Consider the following 11,491-nt stretch of genomic DNA (forward strand, 5'->3'; position numbering starts at 1 on the left):
CCTCATAGAGTTTTTTGAACAAGAAGCTGAAAACATGGCAGCCGAGCCTAATAATGAAGGAGATGCAAGAAAGGTTCTTGGTGACTACACCATACCAACCTTTGATTTCTATGGAAGAAGTATCTCCATACCTACCAATGGAGCTAACAACTTTGAGTTTAAACCTCAGTTAGTCTCTCTAATGCAACAGAATTACAAGTTCCATGGACTTCCACTAGAAGATCTACATCAATTTCTATCTGAATTCTTGTAAATTCATGACACTGTTAACACCAATGGAGTGAATCCTGAGGTCTACAGACTTATGCTTTTTCACTTTGCGGTTAGAGACAGAGCTAGGATTTGGTTGGACTCTCAACCTAAAGAAAGCCTAGACTCTTGGGAAAAATTGGTCAATGCTTTCTTGGCCAAGTTCTTTTCACCTCAGAAGATGAGTAAAATCAGAGTGAAAGTCTAAACTTTCAGACAAAAAGAAGATGAATCCCTCTATGAAGCTTGGGAAAGATATAAGCAAGTGATTAGGAGATGTCCTTCTAACATGCTCTCAGAATTGTCTATCTTAGGCATCTTCTATGATGGTCTTTTTGAGATGTCCAAAATATCATTGGACAGCTCTGTAGGTGGATCACTCCACTTTAAAAAAATGCCTGCAGAAGTAATAGAACTCATTGAGATGGTTGCAAACAACCAATTCATGCACATTTCTGAGAGAAACCCTATGAACAATGGGGCAGCTCAGAAGAAAAGAGTTCTTGAAAAAGACACTCTAAATGCCATATTGGCTCAAAACAAGATCTTGACCCAGCAGGTCAATATGATCTCTCAATATTTGACTGGAATGCAAGCTGCAGCTGGCAGCACTCAAGAAGCTTCCTCTGAAGGAGAAGCTTATGATCTTGAACAACCCATGATGGAGGAGGTGAATTATATGGGAGAACCCTATGGAAACACCTACAACCCTTCATGGAGGAATCATCCTACCCTTTCATAGAAGAATCAAAAGAAGCCTCAGTAAGGCTTCAAAAATAATCAAGATGGAAGAACCAGAATAGGTTCAACAACAGGCCACCATTCCCATCTTCTCAGGAACATATTGAGACTCCTAAGCAGAGCCTTTTTAACTTAGTCACTATAGTCTCCAACCTTTCTAAGACCACTCGTAATTTCATAACTGAAACAAGGTCCTCCATTAGAAATTTGGAGGTACAAGTTGGTCAACTAAGCAAAAGAATCCCTGAGACTCCTCCTAACACTCTTCCTAGTAACACTGAAATAAACCCAAGAGAAGAGTGCAAGGCTATCACTACTGAAGCAGAGGCCAAATGTTAAAGGAGTGGTCTGGCATTGAACGCCAATAAAGAGCTCCCTAATAGGCATTCAATGCCCAAACTGGCACTAGAGTTGGCGTTGAACGCCAGGAAGGAGGTCCCTCATGGGCGTTCAATGCCCAAATTGGCAGAGAAGCTGGCGTTGAACGCATGCGAAGATGTCCGATCCCCACTGGGTGTTCAACGCCCAAAAAGCTACAAGAGATGGAGTTGAAAGCCAGTAAGGATATTCCTACTGAGTATTCAACAACCACTGATGAAGTCCCTATCCAAGAATTAAAGAAAGCCAAGGTTCATCTAGAGATCATAGAGGTCCTTTTGTAAGCACTCTTGCAATTCATGAGTTCTAATAAATACTCATCTTCTGATGAAGATGAGGAAACTAGGGAAGAGCAAGTTGCTCGGTACCTAGGAGCTCTCATAAAGCTAAATGCCAAGTTATTTGGACTAAGGACATTAGAGGAAGAACCTCTAGTGCTTAACAAAGAACTCAATGCTATGGTTCAGCAAAAGCTGCCTCAAGAACTTCCGGATCTTAAACGCTTCATAATTCCTTGCACCATAGGCACCATGACCTTTGTAAAGGCTCTGTGTGACCTAGGGTCAAGTATAAACCTCATGCCACTCTATATAAAGGAGAAGTTGGGAATATTTGAGGTACAAGCTACAAATATCTCATTAGAGATGGCAGACAAGTCAATAAAAAGAGTATATGGCCTTGTAGAGGATGTCTTGGTAAAGGTTGAAGACCTTTATATCCCTATAAACTTCATAATCCTAGACACTGGGGAAGATGAGGATGAATCCATCATCCTTGGAAGACCTTTCCTAGCCACTGCTAATGCTATCATTGATGTAGCAAAAGGAGAACTGATTTTACAACTAGGGGAGAAGCACATCTTGTTCAAGATGCCTTACCCCAACTTTCACTCTGAGAAAAGAGAGATAATTGTGCAACATTTAGTGTTCCAACCATCTCTTTCAGTGTAGAGCTTTATTAAGCCCCCAAACAATAATTCTAAGTTTGGTGTTGGACAGCCATCAACAAGCACTGAGACCAAAGGTACTAAAAAGAGAGTATCTAAAGACTAGAGGGACAAAAACGATCCCCACTGAAGGCCTTTCACTTGGCATGAGAGTTGTCTCCACCAAAAAACTAGTTATACCACATATAGTGAGGCGTGTCTTGTCTCTAGAGTATATAGAGCTCATCCATGATAAGACAGGAAGAAAGTTCACTGTAAGAAGCAAAATTCTGAGCCCACATCATTCTCTGTAAGGATTTAACCGTCAAGCTAGTGACGTTAAAGGAGCGCTTGTTGGGAGGCAACCCAACCATAGTTATTATTTATGTTTTTCTTTGAATTTGTCTTTCTTAACTATTTTCTTTAGGTTCATGATCATGGGCATTAGTTAGAATAGAGACAGAAATGTTCAGAAATGGAAACAGAATACCCTAGTGTATATGTCTTGCTGGCATTGAATGCCAGGCAAGAAGGTAGAGTGGGCGTTCAATGCCCACAAAGGGTAACATTACTGGCGTTGAACGCCAGCTGTGGAGCATGAGCTGGCCATTCAACGCCCATAAACAGGGCAGGGAATTTGAATTCCCTAGCCTCTCAGGACTAGTGGGTCCCACAACATCTTCATCTACCCCGCCTTCTTCCCTTATTTTTTCACACATCCCCACACATTCTTCCCTATAAACCCTCAATCAATCACGTCCATACCTCTTCCCCAAAACCATCATAACTCCCACCAACCCCCACCCACTAAAATTCAAAATTTTCCACCCATATCCCCTCATCATTCATGTAAAACCCTAACCATACCCTCCGATAAATACCCCTCTTATTTCACTTATCCCACACATCACTCATACACCTTTAGCCCTCACTTGGCCGAATTACTCTCCTCCCTCTATCTCTATCTAGTTTCTTCTTTTTCTACTTCATTCTTCTCTTTTGTTCATTTTTGCTCGAGGACGAGCAAAGTTTCAAGTTTGGTGTTGGAAAACCCTTACTATTTTCTTTCCATTTCCACTTATGGCACCCAAGGTCAGAGAACCTTCTAGAAAATGGAAAGGAAAGGCTATAGCCGGCACCTCTGAATCTTGAGAGATGGAGAGATTCATCACCAAAGCCCACCAAGACCACTTCTATCAAGTAGTGGCACAGAAAAAGGTGATCTCTGAGGTCCCTTTCAAGCTTAAGAAGAATGAGTATCCAGAGATCCGACATGAAATCCGGAGAAGAGGTTGGAAAGTCCTAACCAATCCCATCCAAGATGTTGGGATCTTAATGGTGCAAGAGTTCTATGCTAATGTATGGGTCACAAAAAATCATGACATTAGTGTGAACCCTCATCCTAAGAATTGGAACACTATGGTCCGAGGGAGAATCTTGGACTTCAGTCCGGAATGTGTGAGGTTGGCGTTCAACTTACCTTTGATGCAAGGAGACCCACATCCTTACACTAGAAGGGCCAATTTTGATCAAAGGCTGGATCAAGTACTCTTAGACATCTGTGTGGAAGGAGCACAGGGGAAAGAGATTCCTAAGGCAAGCATGTCCTAATAAGAAGGCCTGACCTCAAGCCCATAGTTAGAGGATGGTTGGAATTTATCCATCGCTCTCTCATCCCTACTAGCAACCGGTCCGAATTGACTATAGACCGAGCCATCATGATCCATTGCATCATACTCGGAGAGGAGGTGGAAGTACATGAGGTGATACCTCAAGAGTTGTACAAAGTGGCGGACGAGCCCTCCACCCAAGCAAGGTTAGCTTTCCCTCATCTTATCTGTCACCTATGCAATTGAGCTGAATTATCATAGAAGGTGACACTCCAATTGAAGAGGACAAGCCCATCACTAAAAGAAGGATGGAGCATACTAGAGAGTCGGCACATGAATCACAACATGAGCATATGGATCTGCCTCAACATGAGATCCCTGAGATGCCTTAAGGGATGTATTTTCCTCCTCAAAGATATTGGGATCAATGTCATACTTCCATGGGAGAATTAAGCTCTAACATGAATTAGCTGAGGATGGAGCATCAAGAGCATTCAATCATCCTCAATGAAATTAGAGAAGATCAAAGAGCTCCGAGGAAAGAACAACAGAGATAAGGGCTTGACATTGAAGAAATTAAGCACTCAATTGGATTCTCTAGAGGAAGTGGTAGTCACCGTCATTAAGGTGTTCCCGTTCTATCACCCCTTATTTTTTTTGTCATTTTTCTATTTTCCATTATGTGTTATTGTCTATTCTCATGTTCTTATTGCATGATCATTTCTATCTATGTCTTATAAAATGTTCCATATATCTCTCACCTTGCTTAAAGGAAAATTTTATTTGAAAAAAGAAAATTAAGATGCATGAATTTTGAGTTATATCTTAAAAATAGTTCAATTATCTTAATGCGGTGGCATTGCTTTTGTTTTCTGAATGTATGAATGAACAATGTATATTTGAAATTAGAATTAAGAATGTTGGCTCTTGAAAGAATGATGAAAAAGAGGAAGTATTATTGATAATCTGAAAAATCCAAAAATTGATTCGTGAAGCAAGAAAAAGCAACAAAAAGAAAAAGAAAAAGCATGTTGCAGAAAAAAAAAAAAAATATATATATATATATATATATATATATATATATATGAGACAAAAAAGAAGAAATAAAAAGCAAAAAAAGCCAATAGCTCTTTAAATCAAAAGGCAAGGGCAAAAAGCTAATAACCCTTTAAACCAAAAGGCAAGGATAAAAGGATCCAAGGCTTTGAGCATCAATGGTTAGGAGGGCCTAAAAGGAACAAAATCTTGGCCTAAGCACTTCAAATGAACAGTGTCCCTAACTATATGCTTGTGGTGTGAAGATTTCAAGTGAAAAGCTTGAGACTAAGCAGTTAGAGTCGTGATACAAAGCAAAAAGAATGTTCTTAAGAAGAACTCTGGACACTTCTATCTGGGGATTCTAGCAAAGTTGAATCACAATCCGAAAGGGTTCGCCCAGTTAAGTGTCTATGGCATTTATGTATCTGGTGGTAATACTGGAAACCAAAGTGCTTAGGGCCACGGCCAAGACTCTAAAAGCTGTGTTCAAGAATAAAAAATAACTAAATTAGGAGAGTCAATAATATCATCTGGATTCTAAGTTCCTAAAGAGGCCAACTCTTCTAAGCTTCAAGGGATAGTGAGATGCCAAAACTATTCAAAAGCAAAAAGCTACTGAGTCCCGCTCATCTAATTGAAACCGAGTTTCATTGAAAACTCTGAAATTTATTGTATCTTACTCTTCTTTTTATCCTACTTTGTTTTTAGTTGCTTGGGGACAAGCAACAGTTTAAATTTGGTGTTGTGATGAGCGGATATTTTATACGCTTTTTGGCATCATTTTTATATAGTTTTTAGCATGTTTTATTTAAGTTTTATTATATTTTTATAGGTTTTAGTGTATAATTCATATTTTTGGATTCTACTATGAGTTTGTGTGTTTTTATGCAATTTTAGGTATTTTCTGGTTGAAATTGAAGAGCTGGAGCAAAAGTTTGATTTAGAGGCAGAAAAAGCACTGTAGATGCTGTTAGGATCTGACCTCCTTGCACTTGAAAGAGTTTTTATGGAGCTATAGATATCCAAATGGAGCGTTCTTAACGACGTTGGAAAGCTAACATTTAGAGCTTTCCAGCTATATAATAGTTTATATTTTGATTTATAATTGAAGGCCCAAAACTGGCATTCAACACCAGCAATCTACCCCAGTCCAGGCGTCCAACACCCATAGAGAGGTGGCCAGCATCCAACGCCCATAAAGGTGTCCCTAACCAGCGTTCAATCCCCAAAGAGCATCCTAGCATGTGGGAGATACCAAAGCTCAGCCCAAACACTCACCAGTGGGCCCTAGAAGTGGATTTTTGCACTACAAGCCTAAGCCAATCATATTTCTGTAATTCTTAGTTATGAGATTAGTATATATAGGAGAAGATCACCCTTGTTTTAGGATCTTCGACCATCTTTGCCCATTCGAACCTTTTATTGTATTTCTCTATCAATATGAGTCACTAAACCTCCTAGGTTAAGTTTAGGAACGCTGCTAAGTTTTATGGATTAATAAAAGTACTTTTGTTCTATTTCAATTCGTGTTTGATCCTCTCCTAAGATGTATCTTCGTTCTTCAACCTTATAAATGAGTTGAACTGGCACAAGGTTATCTCTATTCTACATGGTTCAACGAGCGTCTTTCATCGGATATCAATGAACCAATAGCTTGAAGATACGTCTCTTAGACGGCTAATCCATGACATCGTTGGGGACTTCTTGAGACATCAGTTCAGTCGAGGTATGGGGAGATTAGGGTCTTTGTGGTAAAGGCTAGAACCAAGGTGCAGCATTCTCTGATCCGGTTGACTCGACCTTGTTTGTGGCATTTTGAGTAGGATCACCAAGGGAATGAACTGCAGGAGCTTCACCCTCATTCAGAGTGGATGCACACTAAACCTGGTGTTCAGCCTAGAGAAAGATTGACGACTACTTGATAAACCCCATTTTTCGGATTTATCTTGTGTTGGATTTAGAGTATTTTTCTAACCTTTTCTCACATTTAGCCAATGAATTAGCATGATTTTATGATCTCTCCCTTATTTGTGCCTAATTGTAAAAAAACATGCTTTTTAGGTCTTTAATTAGATCATTTTAACTCCTCCTTGATTCCATAAGATGCCTTGATATGTTTGTTAGTAGTATCAAGTTGAAAAAGGCTAGGAATGGATCAAGGGAGCAAGGAAAGAAGCATGCAAGTGGAGAAGATCATGGAAAGCCAAAGAATTGAACTCGCCCATGGACGCACACACGCACCAGGCGCTTACGCGCACCTTGCGAAGTCACCCATGGACGCGTACCCGTGCTGTGCGCGTACGCGTCGGTGCTGATATATGATTTTTAATTAAAAAAGTGGCCAGCGAATTCTCAAAGCCTATGGGGCCCAATCCAAACCAACTTTGGCGCTAAAACACTCAAAAGGACCAAGGATTGAAGGAGAATGGATCTTGGATCATCTAGGATTCATTTTTACACTTTAGGATTAGTTTTAGAGAGAGAAGCTCTCACTTCTCTCTAGGATTAGAATTAGGATTAGGTTTAGATCTACATCTACTTCTTCTTCTTCTCTCTTAATTTTCCTCTTTCATCCTTAATTGTTCTCTTGTAACTGTAGCATTCTACTTCTCTTGTAATTCCTTTGCATTGTTAGTTGTAGCTTATGAACTTTCTTTTGTAGATCTACATTTCTCCTTCAATGCAATTGTTAAGTTTTTTTGTTGTTTCATAATTGTTTTGCCTTTCTATTGTTAATCTCTTGCTTTTGTAGTTGTAGATTCCTTTAATTCTTACAATTCATGTTGTTTCCATTTATGCCTTCCAAGTGTTTGATGAAATACTTGGTTGGATTCTAGTGTAGATTTTATTCCTCTTGGCCTAGGTAGGGTAATTAGTGATGCTTAAATTATCTAATTCCCTTGTTGATTGACAATTAGAAGTTGCTAATTGATTTGGGTACCACTAAAGCTAGTCTTTCCCTTGGGAGTTGGCTAGGACTTATGGAATCAAGTTAATTCATCCACATGACTTTCCTCTATGGCTAGAGGTTAACTAAGTGATAGTAATGGACAATTGTGGTCACAATTGAGGAGGATAATGAGGATAAGACTTTCAATTCTCATAACCTTGCCAAGAGCTTTTCTTAGTTGTTAGTTATTTTCATTGCCATTTATATTTCTTGTTCCTTATTCCCAAAACATACTTTAACCAATAACAAGAACACTTCATTGTAATTCCTAAGGAGAACGACCCGAGGTTCAAAACTTCGGTTTATAGATTTTAGGGGTTTGTACTTGCGACAAACAAATTTTTGTATGAAAGGATTGATGTTGATTTAGAAACTATATTGCAACAAGGATTCATTTGTGAATTCTAAACCACACAAAAGTCTGCTCATCAAAATGGCACCGTTGCCGGGGAATTGCAATGGTGTTATGTTATTGGTTATTGTACATATGTGACTACTGTGAAAAGTTTGCTTGTTTGATTTAGTAGCTAGATTTTATCCCCTTATTTTTGTGCCTTTTATTTTTTCTCTTTGCTATCATGAATTCTCACTTTGGCTATGAGTTTGGTTCTAATTGTGTTGTAGGAAATGTGAACTTCAATGACCATATGCATCAAGGATGAAACTGATAAACCCATATTTTAGGATATATTTTGTGCTTGGTTTGAGTGATTTATTCAATCCTTCACCCACTTATTCATATTAATTGCATGGTTTTACTTTTCCTTCCTTATTATGTGATGTATGTGAAAAACATGTTTACTATGCTTTAAAATTAATTATTTTAATTACCCTTTATTATCATTCGATGCCATGATTAGTGTATTGAGTAGTTTCAGATCTTCTAAGGCAGGAATGACTCAAAGGATGGAAAGGAAACATACAAAAATGGAAGGAAAGCACAAAACGGAGTTTCTGAAGAAACTGGCAGCGACGCGACCGCATGGACGACGCGGCCGCATGCCAAGCGCAAAGAAGCAACGACGCGGCCGCATGACTGACGCGACCGCGCGACAAGGAAAACTCCAATTGACGCGACCGCGTGACCCACGCAGACGCGTGACAGAGGCCATGCACCAAAAATTGCAGAAAACGCTCATAGCGAGTTTTGAAGCTCTTTTTGGCCCAAATCCATGTCCAGAAGGCATAGACCAGAGGTTATGAAGTGGGGGAATGCATCCATTGAGGGAAGTCTTCGAATTTTTAGTCACTTTCCATGATTTAGGTTTAGTTGGAGAGAGGTTCTCTCCTCTCTCTTTAGGATTAGGATTTAGATTTAGGATTTATTTGCTTTGAGGATTATCCTTTTATCAGGTTCAATATTACTTTTTCATTACTTGTTTTCTCAATTTAGTTTATGAACTCTTTATGTTTGGATTGATTTTATATTTGATATAATTTGAGGTATTTTCACATCTATGATTTATTTCTTTTATTTATAATATAAATAATTTGGATTTTTCTCTTTTGGCTTTGGTTGAGTAATTGGTGACTCTTGAGCTGTCAAATAAAGCAGTGGTTGAAATTGGGGGTTGCTAATTAATTTGAGTTCCAATAACTCTAGCCTTTCCAAAGGAAAGACTAGGACTTTAGGTATCAGATTAATTAGTCCACTTGACCTTCCTTTGTTTATTAAAGGTTAACTAAGTGGGATTAATATCCAATTCTCATCACAATTGATAAGGATAGGACTTCCAGTTCTTGTACTTTGCCAAAGGTTTATTTTCCAGTTATTATTATTTTATTTGACTTGTTATTCAACTAACTTTTTACCTTAATCCAGAACCCCAAAACACAGTTTTTCATAACCAATAATAAGAACATACCTCCCTGCAATTCCTTGAGAAGACGACCCGAGGTTTGAATACTCGGTTATCAATTTCAAAAGGATTTGTTACTTGTGACAACCAAAACTTTTGTATGAAAGGACTTTTGTTAGTTTAGAAGCTATACTTGCAACAGAAATTTATTCTGAATTCTAGACCACGCAAAAGTTGTGCCCCACGCGATCGCGTCACCTAATTTTTGTGCCCCACGCTATCGCGTCACCTAATTTTTGGCAATTAATGATTTTGAACAGAGAGTTGTGCGAGCGCGAGGCTACCCTCGCGCCAGTGGCATAAAACGGGTCACGCAACCGCGTGACCGACGCGACCGCGTCAATCTGTATAAGCGCAAGTCACGCGACCGCGTGCCCCACGCGTCCGTGTCGCTTGCGCCACACAGCTTATCCTAATTTTTCCCTCCCTCCTTTCTTACTCACTTCTTTCCCTTCTCATTCTTCTTATCTTTCATTTTATTTATTTGCATATTCCATTCATTGCATTTTAATTTAGTGTATATTCTTCCTTCTTTTCTAAATTCATTATTTTTCCTTTGGTGTTGAATTTTCTTATTTAACTGTTGCGTCTTCTCTTGAATTATTTTGAGTGCTTAGTGACTTGTTTTATTCTGGTTAAGTAATATTATTTATATCAATGTCAATCTTTTATACCTATATCACTTTTGCATTGACATGAATTTATATTATCTCTCCTTACCCACACTCTCTTCCCTCATTTTTGCAAATTTTTACATAATTGATATGCCCTGTGTCTCTACTATTTTCTCACTTGCATGTTGTAGCTACCATGTAATTGAGACCCCCATTATTTGGCATTAACCCACCCAGACTTTATTTATATTCTTATTTTTATTTCTGGGTTACTTTTTCTTTTTTTCCCTTTTCTTTCAGGATAGCCACCACAAAGGGAGAGGAAAAGCTTCTTACTGGGGAGACAAACAAGTTCATTTGCTCAATCTTTGGAGAAAAGCATCAGTTGAAGAGACCCGTCCACCTGCACATCTTAGCATGCACCGAGGACGGTGCAATCTTTAAGTGTGGAGAGGTTGATACTGATCTCCATGGGTTAGTTACTCTTCTATCTCAACACTAATGGTTTATTTTCCTTGTTGGTTATTGCATTTGCATGTTTGATTGCATATTTTACCACTTTGTTGAAGTAATAAATTTCTTTTCAAGACTTTATTTTATAATATTTCACTAATTTAAATTGAAAATTAAAATTTTCTATGTGTTAAATTTGTTTGAAGTTGTATTTGGAACATGGTTTTTGAGCCAAAGAACACACAACCTATGAGATTTTTGAGCTTATTTATATGGTTACATTATAAATTTTTATTCTTGTGTGTTTCCTTCTCTATAATTGCAATCTCTGCTTTGTTCCATTCTATATGTCCATTATTTAGTGTATTTACATGCTTGCATATGATTGAGGCCATTATTTGTTATTAGCTCACTTATCCCAAATAAGCCTACCTTTTACATCACCCTTGTTAGCCACTGGTGCACGAATTTGTGATTCGCACAACTAACCAGCAAGTGCACTGGGTCGTCCAAGTAATACCTTACGTGAGTAAGGGTCGATCCCACGGAGATTATTGGTTTGAAGCAATCAATGTTTATTTTATTAATCTTAGTCAGGAGGCCAATAGGATTAAAAGTGAAATTACCAGATTTGATTATAAAAATAAAAGAGAATAACAGTGTTACTTGTTGTG

At 38.5% G+C, this 11,491-nt stretch overlaps 1 non-coding gene across 1 annotated transcript; it reads right to left on the reverse strand.

Annotated features, from left to right (window-relative positions):
• Positions 1-436: 436 nt before the first annotated feature.
• Positions 437-545, reverse strand: LOC130937272 (small nucleolar RNA R71). The gene has a single exon (XR_009068496.1). It is a non-coding gene; the product is annotated as a small nucleolar RNA R71 (small nucleolar RNA).
• Positions 546-11,491: the final 10,946 nt, after the last annotated feature.

The sequence above is a fragment of the Arachis stenosperma genome, chromosome 6 (genome assembly GCF_014773155.1).
Source record: "Arachis stenosperma cultivar V10309 chromosome 6, arast.V10309.gnm1.PFL2, whole genome shotgun sequence".
Lineage (NCBI taxonomy): Eukaryota > Viridiplantae > Streptophyta > Magnoliopsida > Fabales > Fabaceae > Arachis > Arachis stenosperma.